This window comes from Myotis daubentonii, chromosome 7 (assembly GCF_963259705.1).
Source record: "Myotis daubentonii chromosome 7, mMyoDau2.1, whole genome shotgun sequence".
Lineage (NCBI taxonomy): Eukaryota > Metazoa > Chordata > Mammalia > Chiroptera > Vespertilionidae > Myotis > Myotis daubentonii.
Window position 1 is genome coordinate 66,230,935 of NC_081846.1, and position 14,480 is coordinate 66,245,414.

Below are 14,480 nucleotides of genomic sequence, written 5' to 3' on the forward strand. Positions count from 1 at the left end.
GTTTACTTTGAATTTATATTAGTTCACACAAACACTCCACCCATGCTTTTGTTCTGGCCCTCCGGTCCAGTTTAAGAACCCATTGTGGCCCTTGAGTCAAAAAGTTTGCCCACCCCTGCTTTAGAAGTACCGCCTTCTAAGCTTTAGGAATTCATGGCCAGTCAGAACAGAAATCTTTTATAGGCCATGTTATATCTGAACGGCACTTCACACAACTTTTTATTAGCTAAGCCGAGGAAAGCAGGTTGATATAATCTCTGATGTACAGAGGAAGAAAGCTGGCCAGGGCCAGCGCTAAGTCCAGGCGACTTCCACCAAACTGTCCTCCAAACAGAAATTACATTCCCCGTAGATTTAATTCTGAAGAAGCTTATAACAAACAATAGGTTAGAGCTTGGGATCTTGGAATAAAATAAATAGTATATGGTGGTAGAGAGACTCAAGTTTAGAAACAGGATTCAGGGCCTACATTGTCATCTCACACTGGACTTCTCAGAAGTGTAGATGATGTTTGCGTGATCAAAGGTCACAGAAAGTCATCTAGGAAACTCTCACCTCATGATTCCTCACTTCTTGTTTAGCTCATCAATTCCTTGCTCCCTTTCCTTCACATAAATAGTTTAGATGGGAGTAATAGCAAGGAAATGGCATGGAAATATCTTGAAATTGAGTTAAATTGTACCCAAAGTCCAAATTGGTTTCTTAGTGTTTGGTGGAGTAATTTGTGTATCTCACCTTAGGGCTAATGAGCACTTCACTTTGGCACTTGGAAATAGACACATTCAGATCATGTTAATCAAACATAATTAACTTTCAAGGAAGGAGGCTAGAAGAGCAAGCCAAAACAAATATGCTAAAATAGAACAAAGATGAATACAAAGTCCTGCAGTTAAAAAAAAAACACAGCTTACACATACATAGAATAACTGTGGCTTATTAAAACAAAGCAAGACACAACAGCGTCCACCCAACTTGAAAGACTTTAGTCGATTAAAAGCTCCGTAGGCATGCAGCAAAGCGGCCTGAATGAGAGGGCGCTGGGGCCTCAGCTCTGCGGGGCAAGTGTCCAGCACCATGGTTGGAAGGAGGGCTGTTGTGGTCTGGTGAGAACACTTCCCAAAGACTGAGTTTTCCTGGGCTTTGAATTTGGAGAATGCTTGACTGTCTTGAGAGGAATGGTTGAACTGGGAGGGATTCAGCCCAGAAAAGAAAAGTAAAGGTTCTGGAGATAGGATGACATTTAAAATTTTAAAAAATTGTTTGAAATATTTAAAAGCCTATCATCTGCAGGAGAGATTAGGCTTAGAAGGACTGTGGTCCAGGAAAAAATGATGAGTCAGTTAATGGTTCTGGACTTCAAAGCCCTCCACGGTGAGGACCGGATCTTATCCTTCATGCTGGTCTTCCCTGCTCCTTATCAGAATCCTTGCCATCCATGCTGTGTTGCTTCACTGTTCCCCCAGCGCACCTTCCTAATCACTTCAAGGGCCCTCCCTTCTGCTTTTCTGTTCAGCTGACTCCTTCCAAGTCTTGCCTAAAGGTTCTCAACCTTGGCTGCATATTAGAAATACCTAGAGAGCTTTTAAAAATACTATGCCTGGGTTCCACTGCCAGAGGCTCTGATTTAATTGAGTAGCGGTTGGGCCCAGGCATCGGTATTATTTTAAAGCTTTCCAGGTGATTTTAATAGAAACCAGGTGTGATGGACCCCCAGTTTAGCCCCAGCTGGACTTTGGTGATGCATGACTTGATTTTAACTAGTTCTGACCTCCTGCTGGGGCCCTCATAATTAATATAATATTTGATTATATTTATTCAACAGGAAAAAAACTACCTGCTTTGCATTGTTAATCTTATTTCAGAGTGCATTCATCTCACCTCTTCAGCAGGATCCTAAATCCCTTGGATGTGCTTTATATTCCATATTCCTTTCCCCCCAAAGCACAGCAAATACAATGCTTTCCACGTTGAACTGGGCATGTGGGGGTTTTTCTTTAAATTATTTTAGAAAATCAATAAATACTTGTTACTCACGTGACAAATAACATATGAATTTTGATGGTTGATACTAAATTTATGAAAGTCACTCTATCTGGAAATGTATGTAAAAATGGGGTGTAATATGTATGTTTAGCTAAATTATTGTATAAGAAAATACATTAAAGTACTCAAGAGCATTTTGGATGCATTTATTTTTGCAGTAAGATATCATGTAGGTAAACTGTGATGGTTCATCAATGGTGCCACTTGAAAGAAACAGAAAACTGAATTTGGCTGACCCCGGAAGTGACTTAGCATGACTTTACCTACGGGTAGTTGGGACAAGGTTAATTATTTCTGGCTAATGAGACTATCTTTGCTTTCTTCATTATCTGCGGGAGGGTGGATATTTGAATCATTGGGCTGCATTTGAGCTCTACAGGTGGATTTGTGCAAGCCAGAACAAAAACTAATGCCAAGAAACTGATGGAGTAACTAAACTGTTAATAAATTCCAGGGCCACCTAATAATAATACTTTGTATTTATATAGCGTCTTTCTTGGAGGAGCTCAAAGTACTTTATGGGCTCAGAAAGTTAATCAAGTTGGGAATTTTTCAATCATTGTGGGAGTGAGATCCAGGCTACAAACCCCAAGCTGTAAAGCTTGCTTTCCTTATTTACACATGTGGACCCTGTTAGTGAGGGGACTTCAAAAAGTCCGAGGTTCCTTGGCTTTAGTGGCCTTGTAACCTGTAGTGAACTGCCATTCATTTCTGGCCAGCTGGTGAAAGGATCCTAACAATGTTTAAAATATTCTAACGAAAACATTTAAAAAAATCATATGCAGCTGTCTGGCAGTACATTGTCACCATGACAATTGCTGAAATATAATGAAACCTGTGTTTGTGTTTCTAGTTAATATAGGAATAATTGTGAGGGGGAAGAGTACATTTTACTGTAAGTTTCATTTATTGAAAAAAATGTTGTTTCTTTTTAATATGTATAATCTCTAAGCAATAGAAATGACGGGAGGTAGAGGTTTCCACTGTGTAGTTAAGAGTAAGAGGCTAAAAATAAGTATCTGTGACAGAAGTGTTAAGTGGTACCTTGATTGTTTTCATAGCAATGAGGAAGGATATCATTTCATGGAGGAGCTCTTACAGTAAGAGCTTTCAAACATAAACAAGAAATGCACCCTGTGATGGGATTTTGGAATTTGGTTAAGAATGAGAATCTTGCAGATTATCTATGCCATCAAAGACTGATGCGCAAACGTCATCTTCAAATCTGTGACCTGTGGGCTATTGTAGTCCTTGCTTTGGAACTCCTTTCTTAGCACTTGGATTTGCAAGACTTATTTTTGTGTGTGTGTGTGTGTGTGTGTGGAGCTGGATTTTGTCTAGGCAGCAAATTTCTTTTTCTGGGGTCCTGGGGACTTGTGTTGCATGTAGCAAGGTTTTATGTATCTTTTAAAGAGGCAGATGGAGTTGACTTTGAGCATCTGCCATATTATAGTGGAGTGGGTCTTCCAAAATTAGAGTATAAGCTTTTCAAAGAGACTGTAAGTCCAAGCATCGTGGAATGAAAATTACTGGGCTTGGTAGCATTTGTTGATTGATTTTCTTAATACAAGTTTCAAAAGGGGAGGCAGATCTGGGCTCAAATTTTGGAGCCTGCAATTAGCTTTGTGACCTTGGACAAGTCATGGAAATTTCCCTTTGAAATGCAGTTTTAGTATCTGCCTAACAGGATTGCTAGGAGAATTAAATGACAGTTGGTTTTTATGGGAAAATAGGAACTCCGTTACAATACAACTAACAAGTTCATTGTACAGCTGGAATCACCAAACCCAAAAACAAGACGAAGAGAAGTCTTTAACAAGCCAAGGAATAGTCGGAAGGACCATGGTTCCTCTGATGTCCCTCACCAGCCCTCTGTATTGCGTGCTGAGAATGCTCCATCCCTGGCCTTAGAGCCCGCAGCCAGCTGCTACCACTGTGTGTTCACGGCCACAGGCTCTGCAGTCTGCTGGCCACCAGCCAGGGGCTGACTTTGGGCTTATGCCGAGTTGGGGTGGGGTCAGTGAGACAGCTGCCATGAGGTACATACCATGTGTAGGTGAGCATAGAAGTGAGTAAGAGAAGTAAATTCTTCCCTCAAGGTCTTGCCTAAAGGAAGTAAACTGTGTCAAAAGAGAATTTTATTTCAGACATCCTGTTTGCCTTACGTTCTTTCTTCCCAGGACAACTCTTTTCCAGGCACACATGATCCTTGTCATATATCTCCTCCCTGTTATCACTCAACCTTCCCCTTCACATCAAACCCACTCTCAAGAAAGCAGCTATTTAGACTTTGTGTGAAATCAAGTTAACAGTATTACCTTCCCCAGGTGTGTCTGCAACTTGAGGTTTTTATAGCAAGTTGTGGAACCCTGCCCCTATTAAGGGGATTACAGACAATTCCAGAATTTTCTGGGACAGGGCCCATGGGGGCAGGCTCTAACTGGAAGGCTTGGAAGAGTGCCATGTCCTCAGGCTTCATGGGCTGGCCTTCTGGGCCTCATAGTCCTCAAGGCCAGTGTTTCCCAGGGAGGTCCTCATTTCAGGGAGGTATTCTATTCTGTGTGTAAAAACGTTTTCTTGGTTGGTGGGTTTGGTTTGGGAAATAAAATTTTGTCTGGTGTACAGTAGGCACTTTATTCTTATTTTGATGAATATGTTAGATATGTATACAGACAACATACACAAATGCTTCTATCTCTTAATGCTAAGTTGGTCCCCTACTCGGGTAGCTACAGTTCCTGCCTAGGCCTCCATGCTTAGGGCATTGTAGATTGTTATTCATAGCATACTCAAGCTGTGCAGTAATTCTATCTATCTATCTATCATCTATCTATCTATCTATCTATCTATCTATCTATCTATCTATCTACCTACCTACCTACCTATCCATCCAATTATCCATTATAAAGAAAATAGAGGAGAGAGTGGCTTTTAGACATTTTCTTTGAACAGTTCAAGATTTTGGATAGCTCTTCTTACCTTGCTCCTTCAGAAAACTGGGCTTAATAAGTTTCAGGACAAAGTGTGGAACGCTGCCTCTTTCAACAGTGCTGATGGTGGAAGGGCCTCTTGGGATTTGTGTTGCAGGCTGCTAGCATTTTGTTTTGATGTTATTGCTGCTGTTCTGGTTTTAAATATTTTAATAAAAATTTTTATTGTGTTTGTGGACTGGCTTTTAGCAAAGACTGCAGTTTAAAAGATTCTAATAAATAAATGAGGGATGTGTATAAAGGGAACTAAAATTGAAACCTAGTTAACTCACACTTACAAAGTATTTCATAAAACAATAGATTCTGATGTTGTTTCAGAGGTGCAGTGTGTGACTAGTTTGGTACTGGAGAAATAGATTGTGCCTCTTTCAGAGCTATTACAATCACAAAAGTCTGCAAATTCTTAGTTGGTTTGGTGAGTATTTGATTGTCTCCTTCTTTCAAGATAATAATTATTATTGTAATGGGGTCTCTGTTTCAGAGCACATCCTGATTATACAGAACAAAGATGACGAAGAAAGTGATGATTTCCCTAAAAATCCAGCCTTGTGTAAATCCTTCCTCTTACAAATAAGTGATTTAAAAAAACCTGATCCACAAGAGCTCTCTGCTTATAAATTTGTGAATAGGCCTAAACATCTAAACATATGTGGAAAACATTTCTAATGAGAAATAGAGCTCATTTTGTGAACTGTACTCCTTCCTCCCACCTCTGGGTTTTGATGCCTTAGGGCCTTTCCACAAAAATTGAACTTACACAATCAGCTAGGTGATTCACACAGTGCTTTAAAAATGCATTCTCATTTCGGTGTGGTGCTGCCAGGAGCACAGTAGGATTGTGCTGGCTTATCTCCTCCTATGCTCTTAAACACTGAAAAATAAAATGGAATGTAATTATGAAACTCAGTGGTGCTGGTCATTTCCCAGTTTGCTCTCAGACTGATTCCCTGACCTTCTCAGGCTCTGCTCTGTGTAGTCAGGTTCAACCAGAGAGAGGAAGGAGCAGGAATTTGGAGGGTAGAGGGTGGAAGGAATGAGGGGAGTTTGGGTAGTCTATCCTTTTTGATGTATCAGGTAGCAACTTTTGCAGTGTTTCCAGCTCACAAACAGTCCCTCCTTTTGTGGTCCCAGCTCCCCACAGGCAGGCTTACCTGGACCCAGCTGTCTCCAGGATGCCTCAGCCTCTGGGATCTGGCACTACCACCTCCTGCCCTCTATCCCTTTTTATAGTAAAAACAACAACAACAACAACACAATTATTCTCTAATTCTACATATTGCATGACTATTATAAAAACACAGAAACAAAATAAAACTATAAAAAGGAAATGTTAAGTTACCTGAAATTCTAGTACCAAGCAATAACCATCAGCAACATAATAATATATTTCCTTCCTGTATTCTTCTGCTATAAATACGTATATAGTGGGCATACTTTCGGAAACATGTACTAGATGCTATTAGTGGCTTCTCAGGGCTATAATTTGTGGATGAGCTTCTGTGATAAAAGCCTGTGCTATCAGAATATCAGTCCAGGTACCAGGATGATGGGTATAAATGCCAAGATACAGCAAGCCATTGGTCATGGATATGGCCATCTGGCCCTCTACACACACACACACACACACACACACACACACACACACACACACCCAGTTGCCCTGAAGGCCACTTCCAGGGTAGGGTAGGTGTCCTAGGAAGAAGTCCCAATCTACATATTGTCCATTGCAGATGAAGACTGACCAGCTTCAAAGGTTTCTAGCCATAGGGAGGTCAGCTTCTGTAGCAACTGTAGCAGCTGTCCCTTGAGGAGAAAAATAGCAATGGTAAACCCTGCTGCCTTTCTTCTGAAGAGCTCAAGATTTTCTGGCATTATCTAACTAATTGTTTCTTCATGGCTGTGAGGGAGAGGGGAAGTCGTTTTCATTCCTTCTCTGTAAATGGGGAATCTGGAGCCAGTGAGGTGACTGTGACCAAAGCCACTGATCCATCGTCTGACTCCATAGATTCTGGGGTGGGGCCAAGTAATGTGCATTTTCCCAAACTCATCAGGTGTCATTGTGTCAATGGGTTTGGGAACTGTTGCATTTGGAACCTTGTTACAGTCACACTGACTGGTCTAATTGTTTAAGCTCATGCAAAGCATCTCATGTACTGCTCTTTATAAAAACTTTTTAATCTTTACAAGAGGATATGCCTACTGATCTTAAGGAGAGGGGAAGGGGAAGGGGAAGGAAGGGAGTAAAGGAGATTGAGCTGAGAGCGAGAGAAAAAGAGAGAAAGAGAGAGAGACATCAGAAAACATTGATTGGTTGCCTTCCATAAGTGCCCTGACTAGGTATTGAACCCACAACCTAGGTATGTGCCCGAACTGAGAATTAAACCCTCAGCCTCTCTGTGTATGGGACAGTGCTCCAACCAACTGAGCCACATGAGCCAGGTCTCTTTATGGAATTTTTGTGTTCTTTGAAATGTTAGTCCTTCACTCCTAGGCTGGCTAAATTGGGGATATTCTGGCCTTTCTTGGCCATGATTGATCTTCCTGCTTCTGGTTTTCTGTAGAGATGGTTTTCTGTGCTAGTTGATTTGCCTCATTGGGTGCAGGTGAGTCCTGTCTTTTGGAATCAAAAAGTGGGCCCATACTTGTGACTTGTGATGATCAATAGGCAAGTTCTGGGAAATGTCAGAAATAGGTCAAAGCTCCTCTCTGGATTCTTTCCATCCTCTTTTGGGCCCAGTTAGCTCCGGTATCATGAGATTTCCCACTGTGCTCTACCCTGGTTTGTCCTCTCTATTAGCACAAATTGGTCTCTAACTGATAAAAGAATATAAAATACCTGACTTTTTCCTCTCTTTGAAATACTTTGGTCCTAGGCCTGATTTCCTCTGTGACTGGGCGGTTTGCTAATTTGAACTATTAGGTTCATGCAGAAAAAGTGGAAGTATTAGATATATATTGCTGCAAAACAAACTAACCCAATACAGAGTGGCTTAAAGCAACAAACATTTATGAACTTCATAGTTTCTTTGGGTCAAGAATTTGGGAGGAATTTAGGTGGATGGTCCTGATTTTTGGTCTTTCATGAGGTTGTAGTCGGGATATTGGCTGGGGCTTCAGTCATCCCAAGGCTAGACAACAGGTGGAGGATCAGCTTCCAGGGTGGCTCACTCCCATGGCAGAGGCTGGAGACCTCAGTTTCTCCCCTGGTAAGCTCTTCACAGGGCTGAGTGCCCTCATGGCACGGCAGCTCGTTTCCTTCAGAGTGAGTGAGATAGAAGAGTGTATGGGAGAAGTCACACCCACCTTTTATGTCCTAATTTCAGAAGCCACGGGGTCTTACTGTCACTTCTACCACATTCTTTTAGCTAAAAGAGTCACTAAATACTTAGGAGAAGGGCAATTTGGCTCCACCTTTTGAAGGAAGAAGCATCAAAGAAATTATGGCTATGTTTTTAAACTACCCCAGTGGATAACCCTTTAGTTTACTAACTCTTCCTTAAGTTGTTCAAAGCTTAATACACTTTAGAGCTCCCTTCTCTGACCTATGACTTTAGAGAGGGCATAACGGGGACATTTCGGTTTCTGGTTGATTTTTAATACCCTCTCCTATCTGTCCTATCTGTGATGTACACATCAGCACGTGCACACACACTCACATACACGCAATCACCCTTGCTGGTTCTGGACCAGGTCCACATCTGGTGAGTCATCTGACCACTGCTGCAAGCAAAGCTCCTCTCCCACAGGGCCTTCCCCACCCCCGTTCCCAGTCAGGCCTGGTCTCTCTGGTTTCTGACTTTCATGTTGAATACTTTATCCTGGTAATCCTATTCTTTGTCCTGAGTTTGGCCTTGAAGAAAAGCAGAGCAAGAATTGGAGTGACATTTGTGCGAAGGAGGAAATCTTTTCCTTCCGCCTATGTATTCAGGAGTTGTGATATCCCCTATATCCTAGCAACAGTCTTGGAGGTGAGGCAATGCTTTGTGAGAATCAAAGCAAGTCTGACTGTAGCTGCATGAGTATTGAAAAGGCCTTTGAAAGATGAAAAAAAGTGCCAATTATATGTCTTTGAATTGGATTCCATCCAAGCCCTCCCTGAAGGAATCCCATTTGCCTGGTGTCTGAAAAGGGACCGGGAGGGGAGGAAAGAAGCCTGGTATGAGGCAAGGACTGCCCGAGCACAAGGAGCAATGCCTTTTGTCACAGAATGATATCTGTTTCCCAGGTTAGGTCAGCGAAATGAGACAGATGGATAAACCAAGGATTATGGCTTTGTCACACTTCATCAGGACATCACACATTAAAGGCTTGTAAATCACCTATGAAAATTGTCATTAATCAATGGTGAAGAGGAACAAGAAAGTTTCTCTGTGTAGGTCAGATATGCAAAGGAAGCAGCAACAGAAATTGCCCCAAGGAGGAGACTCACTTCCAAACTCTCCTCTGCAACTAGTGTGAGGAAGACCTGCTTTTATAAGTCCCTGGAATGAAGATCTCATTATATTTTAAGAGATATAGGAAGAGTGTTGCTGATTAGAAGGTGGCATGTTTTATAAGATCCCATGGGTGGAATCTTCCTTGGTTTATTATTTCATTTGGGTGTGTTTATAAGGGACGTTAATTAGGAAGAGCAGGTGGCACTGTGCTAAAGCATCCTTTTCTGAATTGTTGAGTGCCAGGCATCAAAGCAAGGCCTGTTACTTGCATGATTTTATTTAACCATTATATCAACCCAGAGAGGTAGCTTACTATTTGTTCTATTTTTCATAGGTGAAAATTTTTTTGAGTTTTAGGTAGGGTAGGTAATTTACCCAAGGTCACACAGCTAGTAAGTAGCCAAACTAGAACTTAATGTTGCTTGAAGTGAGAAGGTTATAGAAATCTTCCATTTCCCAGGTGGAATGGTTTTAGGCTTTTCTTGGAAGTGGTGAAATGACCTCTGCCTTTTCTTAGCATCTTAGTCCATAAAATGGGCTAAAGGCTGGATTAATGTGGGGATCAAATGAGATATGTTAAAGTATTTCTTAAATTGGAAATTATACTTTAAGGCATTATGTTCTCCCTTCATTTAGAACCTGCTTTGTGGGGAACCGATATAGGGTTGAGCCTCGGGACTGACCTGCTGGCAAAGTCACAAACAAGTCCCAGTTTAGAGGGCTCAGTCCTCTTAGCTTAATTAGGCTTGACCTTATAACACTCCCTAGATCTTATCTGGGAAGCTAATGGGCTGAGGGAAGTGCAGGAAGTGTAACTAAGGTCAAAACAAGTGAAACCCACAAGAACCGTGTAACTATGGTGACCACTGCCTTGTTTACCTCTGACTATAAAAGGTTGGTTCGGCCTGAGCACCGGTGGAAGTTCTTCCTCTTGAGTTGGACTTACCCTCCTGGCCCCCAATATTCCCAAATTATCTCGCCTCTTCTCTTTCATTTGTGTGCGGCTCCTCTTCCAGATCCTGAACCCTGAACCACGTGGGACGTGGAGGGAAACATTTACAACACTGCATCAAGAGTGATCAGTTTAGCTAATGAATATGGCATAGGTTCTGGTTGTGTCCAGGGCATTCTATTAAGACTGAATGTTGCCCTAGCTGGTTTGGCTTAGTAGGTAGAGCATCAGACTATGGACTGAAGGGTCCTGGTTCAATTCCAGTCAAGGACACATGCCTGGGTTGCGGGCTCCATCCCCAGTAGGGGGCATGTAGGAGGCAGCCGATCAATGATTCCCTTTCATCAATGATTTTTCTATCTCTCTCCCTCTTCCTTCCTCTCTGAAATCAATAAAAATATATCTAAAAATTAAAAAAAAGACAATGTTTGCAGGGTTTAGGTAGTGAAGGATTTCCATCTCAGTGCCTTGTGTTATTTCCTGACAATTAGAGAGTAAGAGTGTTAGTGCTGGTTGAAAGTGGCACAGCAAAAAGATGCCATCATTTGCATGAGTGCTGTGCACACTCACACTTTTGGAGTTGACCTATGTGAGTAATAAATCACCTCTACCTTTGTAGAAGAAAAGTAGTTGCCCATTTTCAAATATTAAAATCCAAATGAGGCAAAGGAAAATAGGCTAAAATGATGATTTAGTGCAAAAGGCAGGATTGAGCCTGAGTTTCAAGTACAAAAGAAAAAAACAAAAAGCAATCCGGGTTCTTCTCCCTATACAAATTCCTATGGTAAAGAGCAATATACAATGAAGTAATTGAATAAATAACATGAGCTATTTATAAGATGAAATTTCTCTTCGTGGAAAGAAGGTCCTGAATGCAAAATGTAAAATATTTATCTTCTTGCTATTCCCTATTGTTATTTTAAATAAGGCTGTCTAGTTCATTAATAATGAAGAAGACAGCAGAACACTGTCATTCTTGAGATGACTGTACAAATTTATAATAATTTATCATTTCTAGGTACTTGCTTTTATTTATTAGTTTTCTGAACATCAATATCTGCAGAATGGAGGCTATCAAATTGTTCTTATTTAATGGATTCAGGAATGCTGCAGTGCACAGAGGTGAGCTTCCTATGAGGCAGTGTTCTGAGGAAGGGGTGCTTAAAAGGACTTGGATTTAGGGTTCTTTTCATGTCAAACATGCAGAAGCCCCTAGTGCAGCGGATCTCAACCTGTGGGTCGCGAACAATGAAAATACATCCTGCATATCAGATATTTACATTACAATTCATACCAGTAGCAAAATTACAGTTATGAAGTAGCAACGAAAATAATTTTATGGTTGGGAGTCGCCACAACATGAGGAACTGTATTAAAGGGTCGCGGCATTAGGAAGGTTGAGAACCACTGCCTAGTGCATTGCCTTCAGCCACCTCATTTTTCAAAGGAGACAATTGAAGCCTAAATGAACAAACTGGTGGTGAAGGGGCTGTGACTAGAACTCTGGTCCTTTGTTTCTTGAAGCACAGCTCAACCCTAGTGTGCCTCACACTGAACCACTCCAAGCACTCCATTATCCGGGAAGCTGCTCTCGGCCTCTGCTTTGCCTTCCGAACGGGACTGCGGTATGGTGGGTGCGTGGAAGTCAGGACGCGATGGGAGTCAGCCTTGTAGAGGATTTCAAAACTCCCTTAAGCAATTTTCCAGCCCACAACATTTGCATTGGCTTTCCTCCCTGCCCACCTTATCATCATCTCATTCCCCACCAGACAACATGTACAGATGCCGCAGCCACAGCCTTAATTTCCTTGAAGCCACCAGTTCCTGCAAAGCCGAAGGGAAACAGAGGGGAGGGCTGAGCACTCTAGGCTCAGTTTCTTCCTGGAATTTGGCCCACATTTCCTCTCTTTCCTCCAGATTGCTTGTCTCTCTAGTAACCTCAGCTTGTTTTCCAGGCTGGTACTGACGGTGAAACGCAGACCCATGTGCTCACGTGGAACTGTTGGGCCAAGACAGTGACGTAAGCTAGCTGAATGCTCCTAGAACTAGCCAGATGGTTGTCAACAAGGTGCGAAGTGAGGCTGAGAGCGTCTCTGCCAGGGAAGAGGGGTGCAGGTAAAGCACAGGACCGGCTGAATTCCCGGTCTCATCTCAGACACCGCTGCTTTTAATTCAATGCCGTATTGCGTGGTACCTGCATAGGACTAACTTCTTTGGAGTCAGAGTAACAAACATGTTTCAGACATTGTGTGGGGTATTAGAAATATGAGCCAAGAATAAGACCTGTTCCCCTGTCCTCCAATGATTTCATGTACCTTTTCATCATTGCCAGAAGATGATAAAAATCCAGACATCTGAGTTTCACTCCAAACCTGCTGAATTCAAATCTCTGGGGGTTGAGCCTAGGGACCTGCTAGTGAAATAAGCCTCCCAGGTAAATCTCCCTAAATTCTGAGGGAACACTAGTGAGAGAGAGTTTTGGGTGGTTCCAAATTTGAAGTGGAGGGACACTAGAAGTGTGTCCTAGATGAGCCCCGATGGGATCCTGATACCTGGAGGCAATCTTTGATTTTGGAGCTGCTAGGGCTTTTGGGTGATTGGCTGGGCTTCTATAGGTGTGAAGGAAGAATGTCTGAGGCTAATTAAGGGAGTTTTTATTAATTTGAGTAGCCAAATCAAGTCAAACTCAGATTAGGAAATATTTCCTGATACCTACGATGGTCATGGCATTTTGGGGGAGGAAGCTCTTCCCTTTCATGTAGCAGTGGACAGCAGACTTACCTATGTAATCCAGGGTTAAAAAAGAAGTAAAACTGTAGAGGGTCTGCCCTTGGGGAACATCATCATATATGGGGGGGGGGGCATTTAAATGTGCAACTGAAATTCTGGAGTGACATCAGCATCATGGTAATGTAAGATGTCTCTCCTTTTCTCCCCCCCCCCCCTTCTTAAAAAAATATTTTTATTGATTTCAGAGAAGAAGGGAAAGGGAGAGAGAAATAGAGACATCAATGATGAAAGAGAATCATCATTGATTAGCTGCCTCCTGCACACCCCCTACTAGGGGTCGAGCCACGACCCGGGTGTGTGCCCCGACCAGGAATGGAACCGTGACCCCCTGGTTCATAGGTCAGTGCTCAACTACTAAGCCACACTGGCTGGGCTGTTCCCCTTTTTAACAACTAATTAGGCATCCTTCTATGAATAAAAGTATCTTTGTGGGAGTTGTGGGATCCAGCACCATACACCAAGGGACCGGGGAGGAACCTTGCCCAGCTGTATATCCAGTAATAGGCAGGCAGACCTCAGTGTGGGATGTAAAACCAGTGGGAGCCAGCAAATCTGCCCTAACCCCTCTGGCTGAGGTTGGGGAAACATGAAGAGCACTGAGTTGAGAGGTATCCACAGACAAGAGAGGCTGTAGAGTCTAGCCTTCTAGAGGGGGAGGTTCCAGCACTCCATTGGACAATCTGAGAGAAGAGGGGAGGGGAGGGGAGCTGAGTCAGATGGATATTCACTGTTGGGGACATAGCTTTTTCGAAGGCCCATGAAGTAAGTGAGTTCTCCTTTCCATTAGCTAATTACACACACGGCACACTTTCCATGGGCAGCCTTCTAACAGCTTCTAAGTGCTAACCTCCTTTCATTCTCCCAGCAACAGGATGACAGGTATTTTCACTCTACCCATTTTCCAGATAGGAAAATTTCGGGACAGGAAAGTTAAGTCAATTGCCCAATGTTATGTGGCAAATGAGCTGTAGACCCAGGATTGAAAGTTCAACAGTCCATTCCTGGGGCTTTGGTGCTATCTCTCAGCTCAGGGAGGAACGTGCTCTGCTACGCAGCATTCTCTTCCCTCCAGGCTTTTGCAGAAAAGCTCCTGCTGGTACCTGGCAGAGGAGAAGGCTGGCTGTAACCCTAGGAATGCCCATATGAAGAGAAGCCAAGGCAAGCATATCAAACTCAAAGGCGAACACAGGCCAAATAAACAAGGTTTAAGTTTATGTGGGCCGCAAAAAACACAAGCTTCAATTTTCATAGAAACATAGTTTATTTCAA